The 14,579-nt window shown below is 32.6% G+C and overlaps 1 protein-coding gene across 2 annotated transcripts in view; it reads left to right on the top strand.

Moving 5' to 3' along the window:
- Positions 1-7,154: 7,154 nt before the first annotated feature.
- Positions 7,155-14,579, top strand: part of CALCRL (calcitonin receptor like receptor) — a 104,552-nt gene continuing 97,127 nt past the window's right edge. For both annotated transcript variants that reach the window (XM_043577249.1, XM_043577248.1), the window contains exon 1: positions 7,155-7,404. The gene's annotated coding sequence lies outside the window, so the exon portion shown is untranslated. The remainder of the gene's footprint in view (positions 7,405-14,579) is intronic.

Here is a 14,579-nt window from a genome sequence, read left to right as displayed (position 1 = left end):
AAGCCCCGGTAACCAATATCACTTGACTTATATTCCATACAATTTTCTTCCAAAACTATCTGAAGTAGTTTGCCAGGTTAAATATTTTGCTAATAATGTTGTAAAGAAGGCCAGGTTTAAAAACTAAACCACTTAGGTTTCAAGTTCCAGTTCTACCAATTTCCAGTTGTAAAAACTTACTAAGATTCTGTTCCCTCATCTGATGACTGAATATAAAATCCTCACAGAGTTACAGAAAATATCTAAAGCATATAGCATATTTCTGCAAAAATGACAGGTTATCAACATTGTTTTTCCTCCTCAACTTCCCCTAAAACAGAACAGAGACCCAGCAGCACTACTAGATGTTAAGTACTTGGAAATATACTAATTACTACAATTCACTATTGAATTTGTTTTTATGCTTTACAATTAACCCCAAAAGAGAGAGCCCTTCAATTGTGATATTTTTATTTTCTGAATATCCACAAATACTATGAAAAGGGGATTTTAAGAATACCACATATGAGGAACCATGGTTAACACTATGGACATTAACTTCAATTAATAGCCTTTCAGAAAGATATGGACACGTTTCAAAGGAAAAGTTTTTGGACTTGCCTCCTCACCCAGCCCCACCACCCCAGCCATACCCAACTGCACCAGAACAAAGCATAAAACTTGATTTGGATTGCCTGACCCAGCAAATAGAATAAATACAAATTCCTTACCACAGTCTAGAAGGTCGTACAACTTATGTCCTGATGTATTCGTGTGGGACTCCCTTCTTGCTCACTGGTCTCCAGACTCTAGGTGCACCACCTGGACAGGTTTTGTTTACTTGCAATAGTCTTCCAGCAAACTCTGTTTTGGTGCCCCCTCCCACATTCTTTTACTGAGCCGGTAACTCATCTCCCAGTTGTTGGGAGAATTGGCTGCTAATAGCCCTCAGCTGCATCCTTCTCCAAACTGTCCTCAGCTGATGGTAGCTCTTTCCCTTGAAAGCACTACTCGCACTCCCACTCCCAGAGTGGCTCATACAATGACTAACAAGGACCTGCTAAAGAGGGATTCCCTTGCATCAAGGGAGGCCAACTCTGTCATTCAGATTACATTCCAGAGCCCTATCCCTATTGTTTAGGCCAAATCCAGAGTTTACTTGAGATCACGTGTTTGCTCACCTCATGTTTGTTTTTTTTTCCCCAAATCTGCTTCCTTCCCTTACTGCTTTTGCCAAAAGTCTAAAGAGCATTCCTCCAGCAATTACTGTGGCATCTAAATCCTCTCAAGCTCTCATCTGGGAAGCCCTACTTCAGACTTCTTTCTAATCTATAGAATGCTTCATATTTCTCCCCTTCTAGGTTCCAGAGTAATTATTATCTTCAGAGAAAGTGCTTTTCTATAGGAAATATGTTCTCCCTCCATCCTCCCTTCCTTCTATTCAGTGCTCACCTGTTTTAGTCATTGAACGTAGTGCTTTTTAGAATACGAATGTTTAAGCAATATAAGCAAAAATAAGTATATTTTTCTAAATGTCTACCTGAGGATAGAAAGTAAATTCTTTCAGATCAAGGATCATGTCTCTATTACCAATTTTTGTACTTCTGGTATCTATCCAAATGTTGGCATATGGTAGATGATCAATTAATATGTGTTTTATGGATGGTTATTGTTCAGAAACTTGCTTTCTTATGATACAAATGTTTATAGAGATAGAGCTTGGAGGTAATAATTATGCCCCCAAATAATGTCTCTCTCAAGTGTCAGTTGTATTAAGCCAGAACAGGATTATAGCCAATTAGCAATTGATTTTTTTCTAACATACAGTGGTGGAATGTATATCTTTCATGCTTGGATATGGTGAGGGCTTCATTTGTCAGATGTCAGAGACACTGTCACTCTGTTGTGAGCTTTTGAAGATCTGATTTGTATTCCTGGTCAGATACATAGGAGTTAATCCCCTCTAGCCTAGCCATGGGCTTCAGCATTGTGTATATTTAAATCAATATTTAAATATATACATTATATATGCAAATCATATATACATTCATTGGAAGACAAAAGATAGTATGTCTTTTTAATTTGCATTTTTTACTTATATTATGTTTTAACATATATTTATTGTTTTGTCTTTGTATCTAAATATTTTATGATGTACTTTTTTCCACTATATATGTTGATACTTTAATTGTATAGTCTACAGTAAATACCTGCCCACTGTAAATCTAGTTAAGTGCTTCAGAATATTTTCTTAGTGATCTTTCCTAGTTGTTGGGATTTTTTGTCAGAGAAAAAAAGAATTTCATTATTCAGTTAGAAAGCAGCTTTTTACAATGTGAGACTGCTTAACACTAGATGGCAGGATGAGACTGCAGATACCTCACTCCTCAAAGCTAAGTGTAAAATATCTGCTGGTTTCTCAAAGGTATTGAGAATTTTTAGGCAAATACGTTGTAGTACTCTTTAATATATGTACTGTATATAATTCCACTTCCTTTATGTTTAAAAACTTTCACTGTATACAACAGAGTGATGTTAAACATGAGTAAATTATTGAAGAGAAACATATAAATTACTAGTAACTTTACAAGTTATATAAGTATGACAATAGCTGAATAAAAAAGTCTGTAGTGGGAGAACATTCATACTATTTGGCATCTTTAGAACTTAAGACATGGTCATTTAATCTTATGCTACTTATGTCAACACACATAAGCTTAAAATTAAATAAACAGTTTATTTTTGTAATCAAGATTGACATTCTGCAAATAAGCAATTCAGCAAAAATTCACAATAAATACATATCTAGAGACGAAAAGGGCATCTTTTTCAATGCCAACTAAAACTATCCTAGAAATAGGAAGAACTATTTTTAACTCTTCTGGGAAAGGAGACTCAAGTTTGCAAAGGAATTCCTCTCAATATTTATGCTACCACTTGTCAGTGCACTATGCGTAAGTATGGCTAAGGTGATCATATATATACTTTTACATTCAAATCATGACAGTTTTGAGTGTGGAAATATGAACTGGGACTAACCTAGCAAACTGAGGCATAATGTCACCATAATTAATGGTGTTCATTCTTGGAAAGGTCATTTGGTACCCTCATTTAAGTGAGAATTTATAATTTTGTTATATTGAAATGTTCATTTTGAATTAGTCTATGTCATAGCTCATTTGCCAGTGTCAGCTCTTTATTCTAGCAAGGATTCTTCCTTTTGGAAGAGGAGAGGCTCAAACAATCATGAATATCTATAAAAAATATTGATTTTCTTGACAGATCCAAATCCAAGAATACTTAATAAGAATAATGAATAAGAATAATGAAAAGAATAGGCAGACTTTTAGCCAATTGTTTTTGATTTGTTATTTGACTCTCTTGGGGAAACACATTATAAAATACTAGAAGAAATACTATCTATAGATTAACAAAATAGTTTTATTTATGTATATATGGATGTAATGTTACTAATTTAAAATTCAGAGTTTTCTGCTCTTGTTCAAATTTGTAGTCATGGGAGATATTTTAACAATAACATTATAATGTCCTTGAAGATGATAAGTTATGTGTACAATTAGAACTAAAAATCAGCTGTTTGGTTTAATAGTAAAAAAGAGCATATTCACTCTTAATGGCCTAGTCATTGGATCTCGTTCCTTTTACTAAATGCAATTCATTTAGCAATGAAATAACTTTAAATCTGCTAAGCAATTGCAAGGTAAAATAATAAAAGGTCAGGTCAACTTATTTCCTTAGTAGAATTTTTTGATGTAAAGATTATAAAAATTATGTGTTTCTTCTCAAATTGTTGGTACATTTTAATAAAGCATAGTATGCATAATTTTGTTGACTGCATAAATTATCTCTGAGTATAAGTGATGGCTTGCAGACAATTGTGAACATAGGAATTATTAACTTACAACATAATACCTGAAACCTATTAACTCACAACACAATCATGGAAATCATTTTTAAAGATCTTTCTTGCATTCTCACTAGAGGTAGTCTGTCCGTAATAGGTTTTATGTAAAAGTGTTTTGTTTTGTCCTGTTTATTTTTATGGCAGAACTATGCTCCAAGGCTGTAGCTACACAAATTCAAAATAAGTGGTCAGTTAAGCCGGTAGAGAACTAAATTTGTCAAACCACATTTTTTATTCATTTGGCTACCTTAGTAAAAGAATATAAACAGTATTCCAGAGATTTTGAGTTAGCTTCCCCTGGTATGAGTCAAAGTGCATTTCACATGGTAATTGGTATTCATTACTGTGGGACCATGGCACTTGGGAGCCTTACGTGGGACCACAAATGTAGGCACAAGCCTGCATGTAAGACTCTGAAATAGACAACTATGACTATCATTATATATGTCATTCTTCAATTATACATTATTCCCCAGTTCTATAGAAACCACTATTGACAGTATCTGCGTGGTTATGTCTAGACTCTGTGTTTGTAGCGTTAGTTGCTAACTACCGATAATTTGGTGCTTGAATCTCTATGTGCTAGTCCATCCGTGATTTAAACAACTAGAGAGTAGGACACATCCCATTTTTTTCCTTAGCTCCTCAACATAACTGGTACAGCATTCTAGTTCAAAAAACAAGCTTGCTTACTATTAAATGCTTGCAAGTGTCTTCAATCTGTTATGGGAAAAGATTATATATATATATCTTATATATAATGTATATATATAAGATTTTCTTAATATTTTTCATTTTCTTAAATATTTTTCATCATATTTCAGTGTGTACTTGAGAGTTGGCATTACCTATATTTTGTCTTGTGCCTCCATGCCTCCATGGAAGTCCTCAATGCCATTTATTTCATTTGGAGTTTAGAAAATGACAACTCTTAAGTGGGGTGTAATTTGCCTATTACCTCTAAATTAGTCTTGTAGATAATACTGATAAAGATTATCCTAGAGTCTTCATGGACTATAACCATGGCCTGAGCAATCATTTAAATATAAATATTATAACTTCTATTAGCCTTCCCATTTAGTATAGCACTTGATGTTGAGGAGAAAGAGCATTGGTATAAGAGTCTTAAGACATAAGTTCAAAGCATAGGTTTTTTTTTTTATGCACTAGACTTTACGAGTATTGGAGAAATGAAACAAACGAATCTTTGAAAACAGTATTAGTGCTTTTGCACACTTATTGGAAAAAGTTTTAGTTTTTCATAACTGAAGTTCAAAAGTTATATTAATCTCTTTCCAGGGGTCAGATATTATATAAAGCATGGAAGATGAGAAGACATAGACAAGGATCATTCAGATACTAAAATCTATTTTTTTATTCTCTTCTGAATTTTAAGATGAGAACACCAAGACCTAAAAAGTTTTGTCAGGGTCACACTAGAGAGCGTCAGAACCAGGACTGGAATTTCATGTGTCTGGGTCCAATCCCAGTGTTTTCTACTTCTTTCTTAGTGGTTTCCTAAGCAATATGCTGCCTCGATAGCAAAATTCAGTAAAGCTTTCATCTGGAAATATCTACAGCAGTATTTTGATTAAACAACTCTTCTTAGTGGAGCCAGTCATAATCTGCAGCATTGACTTCTCCTCTCACAGGGTGAAGGAAATAGCTCAAAATGAAGTACATCTCAGCAGCCTCCTGAAGCAAAGCTAACCAAACTGTGACTGGAAACACAATATTCTATAACCTGGCAATTTAACTCTCTGGTTATTTCTCTTTCTCAATAACTCAGTTTCTTGCAGGTCTTTTAAATATAAACCAACAGGGATTAGTATGTAACCTATTTTTATATGTATTTTTTTTCACCTTGATCCTATTGATCTTAAAATCAAAGATTGTGGAATAAGTTTCTTCCATGGATCCAGGTAATAAAAATGTCAACAGGAGCATACTGCTTCAGAAACATGCTATCCCTTTAATTAATGTTGCCTTGTCCTCCTTTATTAGTCAATAGAAAGTATGAGCATCTCATTTTGTTCCTGTATTGAAGGAATTTACCAAGTTTTCAGTGCCTCTGATCTCAAATTTACCAAGAATTGAATAATTATTGTAGTGTCTTATCTATTTCTAATTGTTACATAATTAGTTGACTCAAAGTCTTAGAGATATAAATGATTTTAGATATTATTTGATTCATCTATTTTACAGATGAGGAAATCTATGCCCAGTGTTGTTTATATTTCAGTGATTATGATTATTGTCATATCTCACACATTTACCATATTATCAAAAGACAAGTGCATTTCAAATTTAAATTTTCTTCCCTGATAATGTCCAATGATTTATTAAACACATTTGGAATAAAATTATGTTTTGATAGAAAACGTCTAAAAAATTTAAGCATGTTACATATTTTACATAACCATTATGTTTATAAATTATCTGTAATTTTGTTATGGCTATTTTGAGGGATAAATGTAATATATTATTATTTTATTTTATAGATGATAACATAATCAAGTTAAATATTTTAAAATAAGTGCAATGATTTTAAATTTATATGTTCTCAAAAGTTTATTCCCTAAAACATATACTTACATATAATGAAAAAACATTCTATGTATATGTGTATATACACACACACAACATGTATACACACAATGGTTTTGTTCATGACACACACGCACATAGTTATGTCATGGGCAAAGAAAAAAAAGGTTTAAAAACCTACAGAATAAAGTTTCATCATTTAATTGTGAAAACCTGATCAGTTAATAACTGATTATTAGATCTCAATAAAAGTTGGATCACAGAGTTAATTATGATGGATGTAGGTATTATTTTTGTGTTCCTTTTTGAAGAAGACATGTTAGATAAAACAGTTCCCCAAAGCTTTGTAAAGTATACACACACACACACACACACACACACACATACACACACACTTCCCTAACTCCTTTAATTTTGGAACAGAATATTATATTCAGATTTCCTTCAAATCACAGGCTGCTCTGTGTGGCAAGTTCTAACAGAACTCAGTCAAGGTGAAATGCAGCCAGCTTTGGCTGCTAACAATGTATTCATACAGCATATGATCTCTGTCTGTTCAGGCTGCTTCTTGCTCTTGTCTCAGAATAAGAAAGGAGTGCTGCTTTCCTGGGGTATGCTATTTGAGAAAGAAAGTAACCTAACACTAACTGCAGGCGGGGTCAGAGTGATGTAACAGGAAGCTCTGATGTTTCCCTTCTGCTGCTGAGCACATACAATGTGACAACACTTCCAATCCACTCAGAACAACCCTCCCTCTCCAGCAGAGAGTATCACCTCCTGATTTAGGATCATCAGGCTCTGTTCACTGGACCTGACCCTGCCTGCAGGATTACATTGCAAAGCTTTCACTCTTCCCCACCTTGCCTGGGGGTAAATCTCTTCTGCGGAATCTCAGAAAATCAAATTCCATCCTAAGAATATTTCACCAAGAATTTCCTTAGAAGCTGTGCTGGGTAAGTACACTATTCAGAATAAATATATGTATTCTGAATAGTATTCTCATTTAGTTTGGCAATGTTCCTACTGTGGAATTTAGTGACATTGAAATAATATTGAAACATATTCTCATTTATTTCACATTTTAAAGAAACTATAGTGTATTACTCCCAAATGTATACAAAATCTATTACTACTAGATGTTATTATGCACAGTGATATTCTAGAAGATAAATTTAGCAAGTAATAAAAATCTAAATGGATTAAAAAGCATACTTCTAAACAAATACTTAATCAGGGAACAATGCCTTTTAAAATTAGCTCTACTATTAGCTAAGCTTAAATTTTGACAGCTGGAAAACATTTTCCCCCCAGGAAGGGTCTTTAAACTTTTCATACAGTTAGTACTCTGAGAAGGGGGGGGGGGGGGAGAAGAATAACTACTTATGGGGTCTTGGAGTCTCTGCAAAATTGAACAAAATGGATAATTAAAAAGAAAAGTAATCACTTTGGAATTATTATTATATGTGTCTTCTATTTGCCTTTTATTTGCACATATATCTCTAGTTATTGAACTAATAGAATTTTCACTGTTCATTGTGGCCAGATGTGCTTAAGTCTCTCTCTTACTAACCCTGAATTGTTTCCGCTGTATCTGATCAGGGGGTGGGCTACAAAAGAAAAAAAATCCCAGCTAGGATTAAGAAAATGTTATTTCCACATTAAGTATAATTTTACAACTCTTTAGCTAACAATGCATTGCTTCAATTTCTCTAGTATCTCTCTGCAAGCTTTTGGGGGGACGGCGTGAAATAAAGATAACTGTGAATAAAGAAAAGTGACAAAGTTTTTCCAAATAAGTATAGCAGATTATTAAATAGAGAATTTAAAGTGTGTATTTTTTAAAAAAAGAATTTCCAGAAAAAAACTTACAGTAATGTTGAGATGAAACATCTGTTAATGCTTCCTTCACCAGTACAGACTGTCCAGGACTATTAAGAAACTATTGTCTACTTAAGTGTTGGTATAGAGATGTCACAAATCTGTTACTAAGAAAAATTAGATGTCAGATTTGGGTTCAAATTATATTGATTGATATAATTTACTTATATAAAAATTAAGTGTCAGATTTGGGTTCAAATTATATTGATTGACATAATTTATCTGTGTCTATATTCTTTCTTACCTATGTAATTATACTGTGCAGAATGTCCTTCAGTGGAGAAATCCTGTACTTAATCACCCATAATCTGGCACATTAACAGTGTACAACAAACTTATTCTGAGTAACTCCCTCATAATTTTCTGCTCAATTTTTCCACAAATTTCTCCAAATAATGGAAACTTCAATTAAGCCTTTTATTTTGTGATTCTTAAAAATATTGTGGCTGATTTCCTATCGCCTTTCAACCATTAATTGTTTTGAATGCCCTGACACATGCGTAGAATTAGAAAAAGTGTTTTTAGAATGTGACTTTGTAAATAGCCATTAGGTAATTAGGGAAGGAAATGAAAAGAACACATTAAATGCCTAACCCAATGCCATGGGTTAGTAATAAAAATTAAAATAGCATTATTTTTAATTTATATTATTTTCTTAGGAGATATATTAATATAATATTTTTAATAAGGCACTCCCCACACATATCTAATTTTTATTTAATTGCTAACCAAAAACCCATCATTTTCTTCCATAACAATTAAATTTTTGTTAACTTTACTAATAGTGTGGTTTATAATTTTTATTTTCAGAAAATACTGTTGAGAAACACTAGGTAACGAATTTTGAAGGTCATTAGGCAAAGACTTATTATTTGAGAAAATAATTGAACATTTGAAATAAGAACTCATATTATTATATTCTAAAGTTTGTTTTCTTTAATGATAAGAGAGTATCAGAGGATCAATGCATGCTTTCAGCCATAAAGAATTCACTTATTTTTCTAGATGCTATGGGATCGTAAAAGCAATGCAGAGTCTAAGGCCAGTTATAAATACGGAAAATGAAACATAGGGTTGAGAAATTGTAAGAATAATGTGAGTTAAAGTCTGTTTTACCTGCAATATTCAGTTATCTTTAAGAGATATGCTTTTGGTTACCACTACAAGGTCTTTCCCCCCCTAATATATATTAGCACATTCCAAAATACTGTTTTATTAAACTATGTAAAAATGTTAGAATATATAAAACTACTCATTCAATTTGAAAAAAAGATTGGGAAAACAGGAAAATAAAAAAGAAATTAGAATTGATTCTGTAGTTTTAAAAATGATGTTAAATATATACTTTACCTACTGGTGATGCCTAGGATACGTTTCAATGGAATCAACACCCTAGCATATTTATGAGAATCTTCACATTCATCGTATATATTTACCATTATTTTGTACACACCAAATTTATTTCAGTAAGAAATTCAAAATAATATTAAGACAAAAAAAGATGATTTTATATGCTTTATGCTAATGTGGATAAATTATTTGATAAACTCATAAAATTAATCAAACTTCTGTTAATAGTATTAGTATATATTTCTAACTTACATCATTTTTGTAAAAAATATAACACTATGTTGCTTTCAACTTTTCTCTCCATGGTTAAAATTTGATAGTACCTTAATTTTTAAGAATTATCTTACAGATATTTATACAAAAATTAACAAAAAAAATTAAAGGATCAAAATATACATTCATGAAACAAAACTGATTTTATACTCTATGTATGATTTTGAACACAGCTTGAAAAAATAATTCTGTTTTAGAGATATCATGATTACAATACCAACTTTTCAAAACACAAATATATTCAAAGGACATTATTTGAAGTCATTGGCTTTATTCTCTATCTTATCTTTGTTTCGTATTCGGAGATGCTATTAACCCCAAAACATAAGTTATATCATTGCAATGGTGTTAATGAAAGACACTTAGAGTCAAATTTGTAACACCTCTGTGTTCTTGACTCAATCAGACTATCAGAGAATACACTTAATATGCAAAGCCAGTACCCAGCTATATAAAACATTTGTCTGTATCTGGGTTTAAAGCCCACGCGTGAACCATAAACATTTATAATTTCTTAGGAAAGCTCTCTTTTTCTACCAAAGTACTTCTACCCTGCTGCATTATTAAATTATTTTTAAAAATCTGCTCATTTAATATAAGAAAATGTTTTGATGAAGTTATAGAAAATAAGAATGTACCAGAAACACAAGATCAGGGTTACATACCAACAAGACATTTCAATCATTTCCCCATTTATTCACATAAACAATCATTCCTATCCAAATTCCTTCATCAATAGCAGTTACACACCTCAAAGTATCTTGGGACTCCTGGGGGCGGGGTCAGGCAGTTAAACAACTGACTCTTGATTTCAGCTCAGGTCATGATCTCACAGTCATCAGAATGAGCACCGCATGGGGCTCTGTGCTGACAAAACGGAGCCTGCTTGGGATTTTCTCTCTCCCTTTTTATCTGCCCCTACTGCACTCTTTCTCTCTCAAAAATAAAATAAAATAAAATAAAATAAAACCTTAAGAATAAAAAGCATCCAGGGGCGCCTGGGTGGCGCAGTCGGTTAAGCGTCCGACTTCAGCCAGGTCACGATCTCGCGGTCCGGGAGTTCGAGCCCCGCGTCGGGCTCTGGGCTGATGGCTCAGAGCCTGGAGCCAGTTTCCGATTCTGTGACTCCCTCTCTCTCTGCCCCTCCCCCGTTCATGCTCTGTCTCTCTCTGTCCCAAAAATAAATAAACGTTGAAAAAAAAAATTTAAAAAAAAAAAGAATAAAAAGCATCTGGATGATTTTCACACCTTAACCTTGATTTACCTCCCTGTAATTTGGTTCATAACTTGGAAGATGTATAGTCTTAATTAGTATAAAATCGAAGAAGTAAAAGGTGGACTGCATTTAATTGTACAGTTTGAAATGTAAATACTGAGCTAGTGTGATTTAGGAAGAACATATAATTAGATATATGATAATTAAGTCAACAAACCTATTTAAATAACAGAAATATATTTTCATACATTATATTGCCATTTCGTTTAAACGGGAAAGTCTTCAATAAATCTAGATTATTATTTTTTCATGTCTAATTAGTATTATAATATTGTTCATTAAATCAGATTAATAAAATAATCTGCATTTTCCAGTATTTGTGTAATCTTAAATCTAATTGTTTTTACTTCAATTATTTTAGCAAAAATTGAAGACATGAATTTAATTTTTAACAAAACAATAAAAGTCTTATTATTATTTAAAAATAAAGTAGAATCACTGTGAACTGAGTTAGAGTCTATGTTTATTAGATTATTAGTACTAATTATCAGATGATAAATTGCAAATATTTTCCTAGAACCTGTTTCCTCCTTTTTTTACCTTTAAATTAGTTTGTTTACCTAGAAGAGACAGTATTATGCAGTATCATTTGCAAATGACAGTATCATTTGCAAAATGGTCAAAAGAGTGTATTCGTTTTTAAAATGTAAGACTTTTTTTATTACTTCACGCTTTTAATTAAATATATATATTTTTTTACCTTGGTATCAAAAGGGCAGAAAACTCAACCCAACACAGACATAAATAAGTAAGCAAATAAATAAATAAATAAATAAATAAATAAATAACCAACCTATCTCTATGGTATCAAGGCTATACTATAGCTCAATGGTTTACTGAGGTGGTTGGTATAAACTTTTATATAAATCTGTAATTGTTTCCCTATTCAGGTTTAGGTTAATCTGAGCCCAACCAGGTTTCCATAAAACCATGGTGACTCCTGAACATGTCATTTGGTCTATTAAATAACAGCGATACAGTGAAATGGCAACTATGTGGTTTATAAGAGTGCTGCTTCTCCTCACAGATTAGTCACATAGAGGTTTATTAGCATATTCGGGAGCACACGGGTGTTTTATCAATCAAAACTAAAATAAATTTGTTTTATATCCAAGTATCAATTTCATAAATTCTACAAATGAATATTAATTGAATCCATATCCATTGATTAACATGAGACCAAATGTTGTTTAGATATTTTGTGCATAAACCTCAATTTTGCTTCCTTTCCAAGGATAATATGAAGGGAAAATGGGAACTTTGGTAAGTACTAGAGAAGAATAAATTATGTTATAACTGAAAATAAGGAGGATTAAAGCTATGGGAAAAGATGTCATCAGTACAAAATGTGTTTTTCTGTTTTATTTTCTTGTTTTTTTTTTTTAACTCTAGTTGTTTTCAAATGTGAGGCAAAAGAGCAGACTTGATTTCACTTAGGTAATGGAAACCTAATATTAGACTTCCATGTTTAAATGTTTTATTAATCAGTCTACATATGTCTTTGAAAATTTATTTTCAATGAATTTTTTTTTTATTTTAAATCTTTCTTAAAATGTGCCAATATACTTTTTTAGCTAAGGCAAAAAATACAACCTATGCATTTGTATTTTAGAAATGTAGGTATAATCACTGTTTGAAGCAACTGCCTGGAATGGAGTATACTTCAGACAGTATTCATGTCATATACAGTTAGGACATTGCTACATTTGAAATCTGTTAAACATAATTTCATTAAACTCCCAGTTAACTAAAATATCTTGGAACTTGTCAGATTTATTTTCGTAAATGTATATATTTATTGTCAGCTTAATCCTCTGGTCCTTGACATTATTAGATGAAGATACATTATTGAATGCACATATCTTAATATCCCTGAGGGATAAATAACATCATTTATTATTATTGTTGTTGTTATTATTATTATTATTTTGCCTCAAATAGGAATGTCAGCCTTCTCTGCTGCAGTACTCTCTCCCAATGTCAGCAGTGGGTGAATTTTTCCATACTGCACTTATACAAGAGAACCCCTTTTTAAAGGATGGCTTGCTCTGTTGAGATTATTTAGTTAATTTCTTTGAGGACTTGCTCTGTGCCATGTATATATATATTGTTAGTTATATATAAACTCATTTAGCCTTCCCCAAAGCCCCAAGAAATACTATTATTAGTATTAGTATTAGTATTAGTATTAGTATTAGTATTAGTATTAGTATTTGCAGATAAGAAACATCAAAAACAAGAGAACTTTTAAGTAATGTGCCCAAGATCACATAACTATTCAAGCGGAGGTACCAGGAACTGAATCCTGGCAATCAGGCTCCAGAGCTCATGCTCTTAATCACTCTGCTTCCCTTTCCAATTGGTTGCTGGTCTCTAGTCACCCCTAGTGTGAATGGATGCTGTTCCTAGAACCTTAGGTTTTAAGTGCAGATATATTGTGAGTTTTGTTCTAGTTTATCTCAATAAAGTGAATATCACAATAAAGGAAGTCAAAAAAATCTTTTGGTTTCCCAGTACATGTAAAAGTTATGGAAACAATATAGTGCAATAGCATTACGTTTAAAAACAATACATATACCTTAATTAAAAAATACTTTACTGCTAAAATATACTAAACATCATCTGGAGGCTTGAGTGAGTTATAATCTTTCTGCTGCTGGAGGGTCTTGCTTTGATGATGATGGCTGCTGACTCATCAGGGTGGTGGTTGCTGAAGGTTGAGTGACTGTGGCAATTTCTTAAAATAAGTCAATGAAGTTTGCTGCATCCACTGACGAATGATTTCTCTGTAGCATGAGATACTGTTTGATAGCATGGTACTATAGTAGAACTTCTTTCAAAATTGGAGTCAACTCTCAAACCCTGCAGCTGCTTTATCAATTAAGTTTATGTGCTATTCTAAATCCTTTGTTGTCATTTCAACATCTTCACAGCATCTTCATCAAGAATAGATTCCATTTCAAGAAACCACTTTCTTTGCTCATCCACAAAAAGCTCATCTGTTAAAGTTTTATGAGATTAGAGCAATTCCATCACATCCTCAGTCTCTACTTCTAATCCTCTTGCTATTTCTACTACATCTGCAGTCACTCCTCCACTGAAGTCTTGACTCCCTCAAAGTCATCCTTGAGGGTTGGAATCAACTTCTCCCAAACTCCTGTGAATGTTGATATTTTGACCTCTTCCCATGAATCATGAATGCTCTTAATGACATCTACAATGGTGAATCCTTTCCAGAAGGTTTTGGTTTGCTTTGCCTAGATCCATCAGAGGAATCACTATCCATGGCAGCTGTAGCTTTAGGGAATGTATTTCTTAAATAATGAGACTTGAAAATACTCCTTCATCCAT

Source organism: Prionailurus bengalensis, chromosome C1 (genome assembly GCF_016509475.1).
Source record: "Prionailurus bengalensis isolate Pbe53 chromosome C1, Fcat_Pben_1.1_paternal_pri, whole genome shotgun sequence".
NCBI classification, from domain to species: Eukaryota; Metazoa; Chordata; class Mammalia; order Carnivora; family Felidae; genus Prionailurus; species Prionailurus bengalensis.
This window is presented reverse-complemented; position numbering and strand designations above follow the sequence as displayed.